Raw genomic sequence first — 14599 nt, forward strand, 5'->3', positions numbered from 1 at the left:
GTCCTCACTGAAGAGGACCTCATCCACCTTCTCCCATTAGATAATGGCTAGCCCTCAAAAGTTTTTTAACATTTTTAACAAGTCCAAGTGCAAGGTCCTGCACCTGGGTCGGAGCAACCCTCGGTATCAACACAGGCTGGTGGATGAAGGAATTGAGAGCAGCCCTGCCCAGAAGAACTTGGGGGTCCTGGTAGACGAAAAGCTGGACACAAGCCAGCAATGTGCACTTGCAGCCCAGAAGGCCAACCATCTCCTGGGCTGCATCCAAGCAGCGTGGCCAGCAGGTCAAGGGAGGTGATTCTGCCCCTCGACTCCACTCTGGTGAGACCCCACCTGGAGTCCTGCGTCCAGCTCTGGAGCCCTCAGCACAGGAAAGACATGGACCTGTTGGAGCAGGTCCAGAGGAGACCACAAAAATGATTAGAGAGCTGGAACACCTCTGCTGTGCAGACAGGCTGGAGGTTGTTCAGCCTGGAGAGGAGAAGGCTCTGGGAAGACCTTCTTGCAGCCTTCCAGTACCTAAATGGGGCTTCTAAGAAAGATGGGGACAGATTTTTAGCAGGACCTGTAGCAATGGGAGAAGGGGTAATGGTTTTAAACTAAAAGAGGATAGATTTAGGCTATATATAAGGAAGAAACGTTTCACAGTGAGGGTGGTGAAACACTGGCACAGGTTGCCCAGAGAGGTGGTAGGTGCCCCATCCCTGGAAACATTCCAGGTCAGGTTGGACGGGGCTCTGAGCAACCTGATTGAGTTGAAGATGTCCTTGCTCATTGCAGGGGGATTGGACTAGATGAACTTTAAAGGTCCCTTCCAACCCAAATTATTCAATGATTCTACGATTCTGTGAATGTGCTATAAAATCAAAGACTGGTGCAAAATATTTATAACAGGACCTGAAACTTGAAATAAGACACTTACGTTTGTTATTAATCTTCAACACAACAACTGAGTTGGTTTTGCAGTTGGTTTTGAAGTTTGCTTTGTTTAATCCATCTCTTTGTCCAGTGCCCACTTTCACTGTAGTATGGGAACACCCCAAATATGTGTGGAAAGCAAAGGTAAGGCAAAGAAAGGCAATGTAATTTATGGTCATATAGGAGGCTTGTATTCAGCTCCCTGTTCTGCAACAGGTTTTGTAAATTTTGTGCTAGTACTCTCAGTACTGTATTAACCCCCCTCTTTGAGCCAACCCTTGATTTCTTTGACCAAGCACTGCTCAAAAGTGTTGCTTGTATTTGAAATATCTAAGAGTGGGCACCCATTTGAATTGAAATGGGAAAAGAAATTCAAGCATTCTCTCACAATTCATCTTTAAAGTGATTCTCTATTTCCTGAGGCCAAAGGAAGTAGAAAAAAACATTAGACTTTCCTGCCTAAAATTTGTTTCTCAAATTCTGTGCTTTTGCAGATAAAAGACCCTTTGGTCCTCTTGTCTCTGCCACACAATGAAAAATTTCCTTAAGAAGTCCTATGTGTTTTTTCCACCAGCCCCACATTCTTTTCACCTTACACACCCTGGATTTAATGTGCGAAGACAGAGAACAGTAATAAAACCTTTCTATGGCACAGTAAAAATGGCAAATCACTGAAAAGTGGGCAATAAATGTTTTCCTTATGCCTGCACTGTGAAGGAGGCAAACTGGTACCCTCATCATAAATGATATAGTTGTCACCCGTGTTCAGAGTTCCTGAAACACAAACCTTTTCACCATCTCCCTCTATTTCAGAGAGCCAGCACTCTCTGCAGTGATTATGGGCCCTGGATCAATTTTTTGCTCAGAGGCTTTTGCATCTCTTCCAGAACAATTTATGCCAGCGGAAATGCCATGGTGGGATGAACACAGTGCTCCAGCCGGAGTCAGTACTTGAAGTTACAAGGACCATAATCACTTTGGGCTTTCTCTGTCACCAACATAGAGAGGAAAGCATCATGGGGAGGCAATTGTGATTTTTTTCATGTCCGCTGAGTATAGAGGGAGTCTTCAGTCTGCGTGAGATGGGATGAATCCAAACCTTGTTGCTTCTGTGAGTGCAGTGAAGACACTCTTGTGTCCATCAGCTAGCTGAGGAGTCCACAGAGTGGTAGGAAGGTTCTTTGTATCCCAAGTCTTGAAAATAAAAATAAATACTCTTGTGTGTTTTAGCTTATTTTCTAGGTTTTAGGACAGGCTTTTTAACCTTGTTTTCAAGGCAAAAAAAGCTTATGGTATGATGCACTGTTTAAGTATGTCCATATGTCTTATGCTGGTACACTTTTTGCAGAACAAAACTGCAAACGTAACTGGGTTCTTCTAAGTTTAGTGAAAATTATCAGTCAGATAAAAAGGAATGATTGTGTACATGGCCTCATCTGTGGGAAAGGAAGTAGAGAATCCACCCTGGAGAGGGTTCCTGTAGGCACCTCAGACATGGGAAGAGCTTCAGCCACAACTTGTGTCACGGGCAGCAATGAGAGCCAGCCACAAGGTGCAGATACCTCAGAAACCAGATCCCAGGAGTGCTGGTGCCATGCTGATACAGTTTGAAGCAAAGGAAGATATATAACATCTCTGTCCCTGTCGTTAGATATACACATAGACATCAGGGCCTGCAGGTTAGGTCTTGTGAGAGGATCTGTGTTTAATAGCAGGTGGAGGCAAGTTGGAAAAGTCCAACCCAGATGTGATTTTCACTGCTTCCTGTGAATGTCTGCTCACGTTGACTTTAAACCCACTGTAACAGTCTCTACTACCACCACATCAACACAAGGTCAAGGCAATCCCCACACCTGGTGAGCACCCAAGCTGCCCGTGTCCTAGCTAGCACATTTTCAGCAATTTACTTCCAAATCATTGATGCATATCGTCTGAAGAGAAAATCTGATGTGTGCCTTACAGAATAACTGTCTCTTTCTTTCCTACTGTATTAACTTTTACCTGCCTTTCTGTGGAAATGTTTCTCATAGCATGCTTTTCTAAGGGTTGTCCCTTTAAATTGGGCAGGAAAAGCCTACATAAGCACTAAACCAGTCATTTTCCGCAGCAACATTTGGCACTTTCCTTCAGCTAGAGTGAGTATTATTTTTTCTTGCTATGTTTTCCCTAAGCTTTTCTCAGTTAGTTTGCCCAATGTAAAAATGCTGTCTAGCTGAGGGAGCCTGACAAAACCCTCTTCTATGGCGAGGGAAGAACTAAATGATGGCAGTGATGGCTAAGATGGGTTTGATGCTGATGCTTTTAATCTGGTATTTGGAAGATCCCACAAACACGGGAAAAAATGTCTCTTTAAGCTATGTATAAAAACCTGAGAGCCAAACAGATGTGTCATATGCAAGTTATGTGCCATGGGTGAAACTCTAAAATTTTAGAATTATTTATTTATTTAGATCTATTCACACTGTAGGCTCAAGGATATTTAAAATTTGAGTTTTGCTTTTTGTACAAAGGGTGAATTTTGTTTTGAACATAGAGTGAGAAGTGATCTCCTGGTTCACTAAACCTGTTCCCATTCTGTTGGAGGCAAATATGTCTTAAAAATATCTTTAGTAAATTTATGAGATGAAGCATTCTACAAGCAGCTGGCAGAAGTCTCACAATCACTAACCTTTATTCTCGTGAGGGACTTCAGCTTACCGGACATCTGCTGGAAATACAACACAGCAGAGAGGAAACAGTCTAGGAGGTTCCTGGAGTGTGTGGAGGATAACTTCCTGACGCAGCTCGTGAGTGAGCCCACCAGGGGAGGTGCCTTGCTGGACCTGTTGTTTACAAACAGAGAAGGACTGGTGAGAGATGTGGTGGTCAGAGGCCGTCTTGGGCTTAGCGACCACGACATGATAGAATTATCAATTGTGAGTGAAGTAAGGAGAGGGGTCAGCAAAACTGCTACCATGGACTTCCGGAGGGCAGACTTTGGCCTGTTCAGGTCACTGGTTGAGAGAGTCCCTTGGGAGACAGTCCTGAAGGACAAAGGGGTCCAGGAAGGCTGGACAGTCTTCAAGAAGGAAATCTTAAAGGCGCAGGAGCAGGCGGTCCCCATGTGCCATGAGATGAGCTGGCAGGGAAGGCGACCGGCCTGGCTGAACAGGGAGATTTTGCTGGGACTCAGGGAAAAGAGGAGAGTTTATCATCTCTGGAAGAAGGGGCAGGCAACTCACAAAGTGTACAAGAATCTTGTTAGGTCATGCAGAGAGAAAATAAGAAAGGCAAAAGCCCAGCTAGAGCTCAGTTTGGCCACGGTCAGAAGGGACAACAAAAAAAGTTTTTACAAATATATTAACAACAAAAAGAGAGCCAAGGAGAATCTCCATCCCTTATTGGATGTGGGGGGGAACATTGTCTCCAAGGATGAGGACAAGGCTGAGGTCCTTAATGCCTTCTTTGCCTCAGTCTTTAATAGCCAGACCTGGTATCCACAGGGGATTCAGCCCCCTGAGCTGGAAGAAAGGGATGGAGAGCAGAATAACTCTCCATAATCCAGGAGGAAGCAGTTAAGGACCTGTTAAGCCACATGGACACTCACAAGTCTATGGGGCCTGATGGGATCCACCCAAGAGTACTGAGGGAGCTGGTGGAGGAGCTTGCCAAGCCACTCTCCATCATTTATCAGCAGTGCTGGTTAACAGGGGAGGTCCCAGGTGACTGGAGGCTTGCCAATGTGGTGCTCATCTACAAGAAGGGCCAGAAGGAGGATCCCAGGAATGACAGGCCTGTCAGCCTGACCTCGGTACTGGGGAAGATTATGGAGTGGTTCATCTTGAGGGCGCTCACAAGGCATGTGCAGGACAACCACGTGATCAGGCCCAGCCAGCATGGGTTCATGAAAGGCAGATTCTGCTTCACCAACCTGATCTCCTGCTATGACCATGTGATCCACCTAGTGGATGAGGGAAAGGCTGTGGATGTTGTCTCTCTTGACTGTAGTAAAGCCTTTGACAGCGTCTCCCACAGCATTCTCCTCAAGAAACTGGTGGCTCATGGCTTAGGACAGGTTTACTCATTGCTGGGTAAAGAACTGGCTGGACAGCCAAGCCCAGAGAGTTGTGAATGGGGTTAAATTCAGTTGGTGGCTGGTCCCAAGCGGTGTTCCCCACAGCTCAGTTTTGGGGCCAGTCTTGTTTAATATCTTTGTCAATGATCTGGATGAGGGGATTGAATGTGCCCTCAGAAGGCCGGAGGTGACACCAAGTTGGGTGGGACTGTTGATCTGCTGGAGGGTAGGAGGGCTCTGCAGAGGGATCTGGACAGGCTGGATCAATGGGCTGAGGTCAACTGTAAGAGGTTTAACAAAGCCAAATGCCGGGTCCTGCACTTTGGTTACAACAACCCCATGCAACACTACAGGCTTGAGGAGGAGTGCCTAAAGAATTGCCCAGTAGAAAAGGACCTGGGGGTGCTGGTTGACAGCCAGCTGAACATGAGCCAGCAGTGTGCCCAGGTGGCCAAGAAGGCCAACAGCGTCCTGGCCTGTATCAGAAATAGTGTGGCCAGCAGGAGTAGGGAAGTGATCATGCCCCTGTACTCGGCACTGGTGAGGCCACACCTTGAATCCTGTGTTCAGTGTTGGGCTTCTCACTGCAAGAAGGATGTTGAGGTGCTGGAGCATGTCCAGAAAAGAGCAACAAAGCTGCTGAGGGATCTGGAGAACAAGTCTTATGAAGAGCAGCTGAGGCAACTGGGGTTGTTTAGTCTGGAGAAGAGGAGGTTGAGGGGAGACCTCATCACTCTCTACAACTACCTGAAAGGAGGTTGTAGCGAGTGATGTTACCCTTCTCCCAAGTAACTAGCAATAGAATGAGAGGAAATGGCCTCAAGTTGCGTCAGGGGAGGTTTAGATTGGATATTAGGAAAAATTTCTTCACTGAGAGAGTGGTCAGGCATTGGAACAGGCAGCCCAGGGATGTGGTGGAGCCACCATCACTGAAGATATTAAAAAAATGTGTAGACGTGACACTTCGGGATATGGTTTAGTGGGCTTGGTGGTGTTGGGTTGACAGTTGGACTTGATGATCTTAGAGGTCCTTTCCGATCTTAATGATTCTATAACTCTATGATTCTATGATTCTATGGTCAAGTTCCACCATAAGTCTGTTTATGCTTTGGGGTTTTTCCTATGGAAACTTCTAGAGATTAATTACTCTGATAGTTAGAATTTTTCATCCAATTTCCAAGCTGACCATATTTGTAGCTGGTATGTACTCGAGTCAACAAAGTCCTTTGGCTTAAATCTCTTTTTTCACTCCCTATCTCAAACCCTACAGTTATAGGGAAAAAAGTTGTATTCCCGACAATCTGTTTTGCTGCACTGAGCAAGGAAAAATATTTCTCATTTGACAAAATTTTATTTTTTCTGGATTATTCTAGTAAATTTTCTTCCCATCCATTCCCATTTTAATTTGCTTTGAAAACATGTGGCTGGAATTGTACGCATAATTCTCACAGTTTTGTGTGGTGGCTTTAATCCCACTTCATTTTTCTTGAAGTATGGCAGCCCTTAACAATTTAAGATTGCATTCTCCTATTTTATATTTGTAACAGTCATGGCATATAGTTTTCTGTTGAATATATACACAATTTCTTCTGTCTCTTCTTTCCTATGTCCCTATTTGTGGTGAATATTAGTGGTGTTAATTCCCAGATGTGGGACTTTGCACTCTACTTCTGTGTTCCTGTCCATCTCTATCATTCAAGGTTCTCCTGTTCTCCTTCTGTGATAGTCTTGTGCCACACAATGTAAACAGTGCCTACCATCCGGGTGTCATCAATTTCTTGTTAATATGTTCTGTTTTGAGGCTGACAATCTCCACTCTAATCTCTTTGTATTTCACAAATTTCCTATTTACCACAGTCTCTTGTTTTTTTCCCTCAAGAACTATGAAGGTGTACAAAAGCTTATTTTTCATTTCCCATTTTGTTCATTTTAAATACTTTTCAAGGTAGCAATGCCCAAATTACTGCTACATGCTAAATTTTGTATACTGCACTGGAGAGTATCATAGCACAGTTACACCTCCTTGTTGAACATGCCTGTTTGAATACACAGAGAATATCTGTATAGCTAGACAAGGAACGAGGACAGAGAAGGACTTTGGAGCACTGTCTCTTGTAGTCTCTCTGCATGCAGAACACAGCCTTTTGCTTTCCCAGAGGCTGTAACATGGCTTTCACTCCAGGCCTTTATCCTGAGATCATGGTGTGTAGCTCTACTGGGAGTTGTAAGAAAATATTCTTTACGAGTCCTGGTCTCAAGGTTAGGACTGCTTTGGGCTCCCATTGTGCTGGGTGGGCACTGCAACATCAATTTCCCATGAAGTTAGCTCTTCTTGTTTCCCTCTCCATAAATTCTGTTCTTGTCATGACAGAGCTGGGTGTAAACATATGGTATGATTGATAAAGGTTTGGTGGCTGTAGCACCTACCAACCTGTTCCTCCCACGTAAATTACGTAAACATAACCTTGTCACTCTATCATGACGGCCATGTGCCACCAACAACTTATTGTAGATCCAGTTATCCTTCATCATATTTGTATGTGATGTTCATCTGGTTTCCTTCCCTTTATTCTTCCCAGATTTTGCCCATTCCCAAGAATATTGCATGTGTGTACGTAGTCATTCCTTTGCTGAGGTTTTGTGATACCAATCCGATTAGACAGCCTGAGACTGCCATGTAGCTGTACAAGTCGAGCACTGGTGAAACGCCTGGTATGCTGCCAAAGCTTCTAGGTGTTACTGAGCTACAAAGCAAGAGAGATAATGACGGTGTGGGAGGGAAGAAAAATGTATTGTGTGGACAGAACTTCCCTCTCTTTTATGTTAGCCTGAATCTGCGTTAGGAGTAGGGAAATGTAGAGAGGGTTTTAATGTTCATGTGGGAAACAAACTGAAAAACAGAGAAATGGGTGAGTTTGGGTTAGATGGGAAAGTGCTGAAAGGCTGCAAATATATCTGTTGTTTAAATGAAGATGCTCCTGACGAATGCTCCATAGTATCAGCCGTATTGGGCGCATTAACCTCATTACCTGGGGGGATGTTGCAAACATACTGGGCCTCTTCCAAAAGCAGTTTCAATTAATAGATAAACCATGTTATTGAAGGAAAAGATCACTTTTATCACAGACGCAATCCAGCTTCCTGCTGTACCTGGCAGCTTCCTTAAGATAAATGACGTGATCTGAAGGGATGGGAACCAGGCTGCGTGTTCAGGGTAGGGATGAGCGCGCCCTTCTCTCCCGAGGACCTGCAAACCCAAACCACACAAGGAGTGACAGTGTGGGACCGCCTCTCCTATTGACATGGGCTTGCCATTTACATGCGCTCAGTATCTCGGTTGTCTCTCACACTGCTCTACCTGGAGATAACCTTCTTATCCTTCTTTCTGCTGTGATTCAGTCATTGTTTTTCCAATTCTGTAGTGACTTTCATGCCTGTAGCTCCATATGACACAGATGTCCAGTACCGCTATAAAACTGATAACAGCAAGATCAGGATCTATCTCCTGCAGACCTTTTCTGAGGTTAATATAGGTGTGAACCACAATTTCTGGGAAGTCCTTGAAATAAAGTACACCGTGAGGTTTTTAACTCAGCTTCCCGCCTTTTTTTCAAAGACTTTTGCGGCTGGCAGCCTCCTGTTAATCTCTTCTGTTTGAACTCCAGCAACATACAAGCCAACAAAAGCAATTAAAGTCTGCAGTAATGATCAACTCTGGGAAATGATCGGCATGGATTAAAGCAAATTTAAGGGGTAATTGCTTGGCAACAAGTTCCATAACCCTGAGTGTTAAGTACAGGAGGGGACTTTGAAACACTGGTAATTAAATCAGAAAACCTGTTTGTATAATGCATATTGTTCCTTCAGCTTGATTGAACTGAAAAAAATATTCTTTTAAAAGAATCCAGTATTTTGTTTGCAGGAGATTTTATCTATCTGAGATACGGCTACAACTTTATTGCCAAAATATGTGGGTACATCACAATCTTTGATGTATTCAGCCTTAGATAGGGAAGGGTTGCTCTCCTTGCTTTGCTGGTGAGGAGTGGAGGATAAGGCACAAAGAGGCTTGGCCACACACCCAAAGGGGCATAGGAAGTCTGTGGAGACCTGTGATTTCACCCAGGTAGCAAGTCCTGAAGATCCAACTTCTGAATATCTGTTTTATTTATGTTTCTCAACTTCCGACACCTTTGCTTCTGGTAAGAATGGGTAAAAACGTGCGGTCACCGTTCAACAGCACCGTGATTTATTGCTCTCTTATGTGATGCTTAGTGTGCACTGTTAAGGGAGTTGTTCATGAGGGCCACTTAACATCATGCTGATAAAGGCATGGCTTGTGCCTTGAGAAGGGAGACAAAAGCTCGTATTCAAACCAAAAGTAAGAAGCGTTGCAAAAGTGAGGAGATAAATCCCTGTACAGATAGCACAGCACCCTGTTCGTTCCCAGTTTGGGCTCTCTGTGGACTTCGGGACTCGTTCACGGGCAGACCTAGGTGGAGCGGCTGTTGCCTCTGTAACCTGCAGCTGCCCTTTTGCTAAGGGCAGTGGGGCAGGTTGTGTACCTGTTTGTCTGCCTATCATCTAGAGTAGGGCAACAGGAAGGTTTCTGGCCAATCATCCGTATGATATACACATGGCATCACAAGCGTGGTTTGGGTTTTTTGTTTGTTTGTTTTTGGTTTGTTCACCTGTCTTATGCTTAAACTATGGGATAGAGGCAAATAATTTCATCTCTTAAACGTACTCATACTCTGCCAGTGTGGAGTTTGTATATGCTGAGCCATCAGGTATTTGCAAGTAAATTCTTTCTGTGCTCTTCTCGTTCATCTTTGAAGAGGTGATTTATGAGCAGTTAGGTTGGTAGTGGACAAGCTGGCACGTTAGTATGTGTCATGTACCCCTACATCACATTTTTGATAAAGAATTTTCAGGCACATGAATCTTACTTAGTTATCTTACCCGATGTGACCTCTGAAGTGGATAGTATTTACAGATTTGTGCACATTGGCTCTCAAACGGTTACACATGAGTTAGAAGGGTCTCAGCTGAGGATTTTAAAACAAGTTTCCTATAGGGGAAAGGTTCAGATTATATAAAGATCTGAAAGTGAACTTTGTTATGTATGAACCACAGTGAAGGTCCTCCGGTGTTGAAGAGCTGAGAACACCTTGCAGATTAGGGTGAGGTCCATCATTTTTAGGTCTCCGCATCATGAACATCTGTTATAGCCAAGGGACATCTAGCCAACGCAGTTAATAGTCCTGCTAGAAGATGCAATTAAGAATGTAGGAAACTAATGAGATGAACTGTGTCACCATCTTCATTAGTTTATTTGTCTAATTCTCTGCTGACTGTAAAGACATCTTCAGGTGACATGCCCAGATACAGACACATACTTTGGTAGATACACATCAGGTTAAGTGAATTCCACCTCCAGAGTAATTTTTTTTTTCTGTCTGTGGATTTTTGAAATCTTTTTGCCTGTTCTGTACATATTTAGATGTCTGGGGTGATATTTATGGATATGTTGCTTTGGCTGCTCAGTGAGTAACAATTTGTCTTTTTCTTTTTTAAACAAGGTTTTCCAAGTACTATGTTCAGGTCTCCCAAGAGAATCTGTTTTAGGAAACAAACTATAGTCTACTCATTTACATAATCACAAAATTAATAGCTTGTTTGATGTTTTAAGTATCCCCACAGTTTTCCGCAGCTGATACTCTATTAAACCCAAGAGATAATGGTGGTGTGCATGTGGGGAAACTTTTAATACGTTAGTTAAAAACATTTTAAAGATACAAGGCTGCTTGTAAACAGTAATCTCTTTAACAATATTACAAATAAATCTCCACAATATGAAAATAATTCCTCAGAGGTCTTTGGGTGGCATTTCACATCCCTCCATGATTTCTTCATTTGTAGCTCCAAAAGTGAATTGTTCACTGGCCTGCACGATCTGTTATGAAGGTTATGATTGAGCCGCCCACCCCCAAAGCTGAACAGGATTCTTGTGATAGCAGGAGCAGCGATTCTTTCTTGATGTTGTTATGGGTTGGAGTTTCACTGGTTGCATGCCAGCAGTGGGCTGTGTGCTGGGGAACAGTTAAAGGGTGATACACTTTCACATGGGGGAGTTTAAAGAGTGGAGAGAGAGAGATCAGACAAAAAAAGAAACCTGATCTTTGCTGAGGGCATGTGCAGATGAGAATTTTTCTTCCAAAATTAACTGATTGCCAGATCATTTGAGTTAATTCATGTGTTAGATAAAGGCAACACAGACACTCCTACGACTTTTATTCCAGGACTGAGGGGGGTCTATGTTACCCTGTGGGAAGGGTAGCTCTAGCTCATTTTACTCTGCAAATGCTCTATTGAAGTTAATATATAAGGAAAATCTTCAGTTGGATGATACTCTACAAAGCATTTCTGGGATGTGCTGTCCCCCAGGAAATATTTTGTATAGGATGCTACCTACAGTACAATTTCATATTACACTTTATCAATGTAACCACATTCTCCTAAAAAGAGCAGTCCTGCTCCTTGTGCCTCCACCTGTAGGTTTCCATTCTGCCAGCCCCGTGTCTGATGTTGGGTGCTTGTGGCTCCTGGATGGGCAAGCTCAGATCACAGTTCAGACAACCAGGAGATTGCTTTTCATCCGCTCAGCAAGACAAAGTGTCTCAGCTTGCAGCCTCAGGTCCTCTAGATCTGCTGCACAAGGATGGCAGGACCATGTCCTCACTGTGGGAGGGGAGAGGTGGCAGCCTGTGGTCAGAGAAGATTTGGTCCAGTGTGCAACATTGGCCTCAGAGGTTCAACTCCATGTCTGTGTCTCAGCCAGGGACTGAGGGCAGTGATTTGCGAGGATCCTGTAAAAGCAAGTACCCTTCTCATGGTGGGGAAAAACCTGTGAAGCCCAACCCTCCCTACCTCATTTGGGAGGAGAAAGGAGGGAAAGAAAAATGGTGGGTGCAGACCCAAGCTCTGGAGGTGCTTGTCGTTGATCTAAAATACGGAAGAGCTAAGGTCCTTTGCATAGGAGGAGGATGAGTCAATGGAACCCAGACACATGTCAACAGGCAGAAAGCTTATGATAGGAATTTGTGATTTTGAGGAGCTAAACCCCTCCTAAAAGCAGATAAGATTGCTTAGCAAATCCTGGCCCAAGAGAAAATTCATTGAAGAAACACCATGGGCAAAGCAGCAGAAAAATCCAAAGGCAGATGGTGCTTACTGCTTTATAGTGAAGCCAAACAGGAACGAGGGGGAGAAACTGAGAAGGAATAAGCAGCTTTATCTCAAGTCTTTCATCCAAATAACTTTTTAAAATATATAATTTAGATTTTTTCGTCTTTTTTTTCAATATATCTCCTTTGGTTGTATTTGATACTTTAAATATTTTTTCCCATCTCAGTTTTATTCGAGTATTTTGCTAGTAGAAAAGAGGGAGAGACATGCAGTCCAGGATTATTTTTTTTGGCTGAGGTAGAGTAGGCTAATTGTATCCCTGGAATTATTGTAGTAACTTTTTCAAACTTAATCTAGGAATATTTTTCCCCTGGACATTTAAAGGTCCCTTCCAACCCAAATTATTCTATGATTCTTTGTATATATGACAAACAGAGGTGTCTGATTTTCACATTAGTAAGAATTTCCTACTAATGTATCCCCCATCATGTTAACCTTTTCTTAATTTCTTCAATCAATCAGTTAATTTTAATCCAAATTTTATAGAATTTGTAAAGATTATAATTAAGCATATAATAAAACAAATACTTTCAACTGCATCTCACTGGAAAGCTTTAATTCCTTGCTGTCATTAAACAGCTAGTGAATTACAAAGACAAAATTGCACGTCAGCGTTTCACTTCAGCAATTAAAAAATCATGAGTGAAATTATCCATGTAAGATTTGAACCTCATATCTTAAGAAATATAAATTTTCACAGCTGTTTGATTTTGCTTCAATGTTTTAGTTAACATTTGTCCAGTACTTTTATCTTTCCTGGGAAAGTCTACTTATATCAACATTTTGATATTTTTGATATTTTGATATTTTAAGGAATGTCAGAATACCTTTGTGATGACTTCTGCTGTACTTTCAAAGACATAACATGAGGAATGATAAATATTTCTGTTTGAAAATTTTGGTGAAATAAAAAATGTACAATTTCTGTTGAAATGTTAAGTTTTAATTGAAAGTCTTCCTCTATTTACTTCTCAAAACCAAACCAAACCAAATCAAACCAAACCAAACCAAAGCAATAATTTTCTTTTAGAGTTTTATGTTTAAATAAATCAACATTTACTAAGGAAATCAAAACCTGAAATTATTTCTTTTAAAACACATTTTTGCACTCAAAACTGTTTTCAAGGGAATTGTTTGACCCTTTCTACCAAAGCAGTTTAGCGTCATCATAGTGAAAACACTTCTAGTCTGAATAAATTTCCAGTGCATCTAGAAATGGCCACATTTTTTCCTCCATTATGAGTAACAACATCAAAAATGATCTGGTGATATCAATTTTTGTTTGGTAAGTAGCCATTAGTCAGTTCAGAAATACCATTGGATTAATCAGATAAAATCCACACTTCTAGTTCTTCACTTGTGTCAGAATAAGCAATAACAGGTCATAACCTCTTGCCTTAACTTGGTCAACTGAATTCAGCCAAAGCAAGAGAGATCCAGAAATTCACATCATCAGCTGTTTTTTTCAGTGGCTTGTGTAAAATGAATGGGTGACTTCGGTGGAGTTGCTGAGACATCATGGAACCGGTAAATTTTAATCAACTTAAAACTAAATTAAAAGATTTCTCCCTACTGACTTAGCAATAAGAGGCATAAAAATGTCATTGAAATAACCCTAGAATAGCTTGCCAGTAATATTGATGTGGAATTCTGTACTTCTGGAGGTGTAATATGTAGGCATTTATTGAAGACTAAGAAGATTTTGAACCACTGGCATAGATAATGTCAGAAATCCCAAACTGCAACAAAATGATGATACTTGTTGGACATATCTGAAAGTGGTCATCGGGAAAGCATCAGTGCTGTCATCTCAACTTTCCATTTTACTTTGTTTCTCAGAGGAATAGCAGCAACATTAAAGTTAGTGGAGTTGCCCCAGTGATGGATTTGCCACACAGAGCACCATAAATAAATGATTTGTCACTTAGAAACCCAACTTATGTGTCAGTTTTAGGAAGATAAGCATAAGAATGTGCATTTACTCCCCTCTTTCTCAATTTAAATAATTGAGATAAATTTTAAATAGCTGTTAAATGTCTAATGCAAACTTTCTATTACTGTAATTTGTAATCAGTAAGAAATTAAAAAGAAATCTCTTCTCCTCACATTGATGCAAAGCTGTCCCTTGCAATCCAGGGAGATATGATTAGTTTATTTGTTTACAGATGTACAACCGGTTAATTAAGATTTATCTTATCTCTATTTTAATAACAGCTGCAGTTCTACAGTCTGTGTTTATGATTAAGTGTGAACGTTCAGCAATCCTAAAATCAGAGAGAACAATTGGAATGGATGTGTTTGGGCTGGGCTGCTGATTTGAAATATCTTGAAAATGAGTTGCAATATAATTACCTTCAAAAGCTTTGCCTTGGCATACAC

Source organism: Phaethon aethereus (assembly GCF_964289735.1).
Source record: "Phaethon aethereus genome assembly, chromosome: 2".
Taxonomy (NCBI): Eukaryota; Metazoa; Chordata; class Aves; order Phaethontiformes; family Phaethontidae; genus Phaethon; species Phaethon aethereus.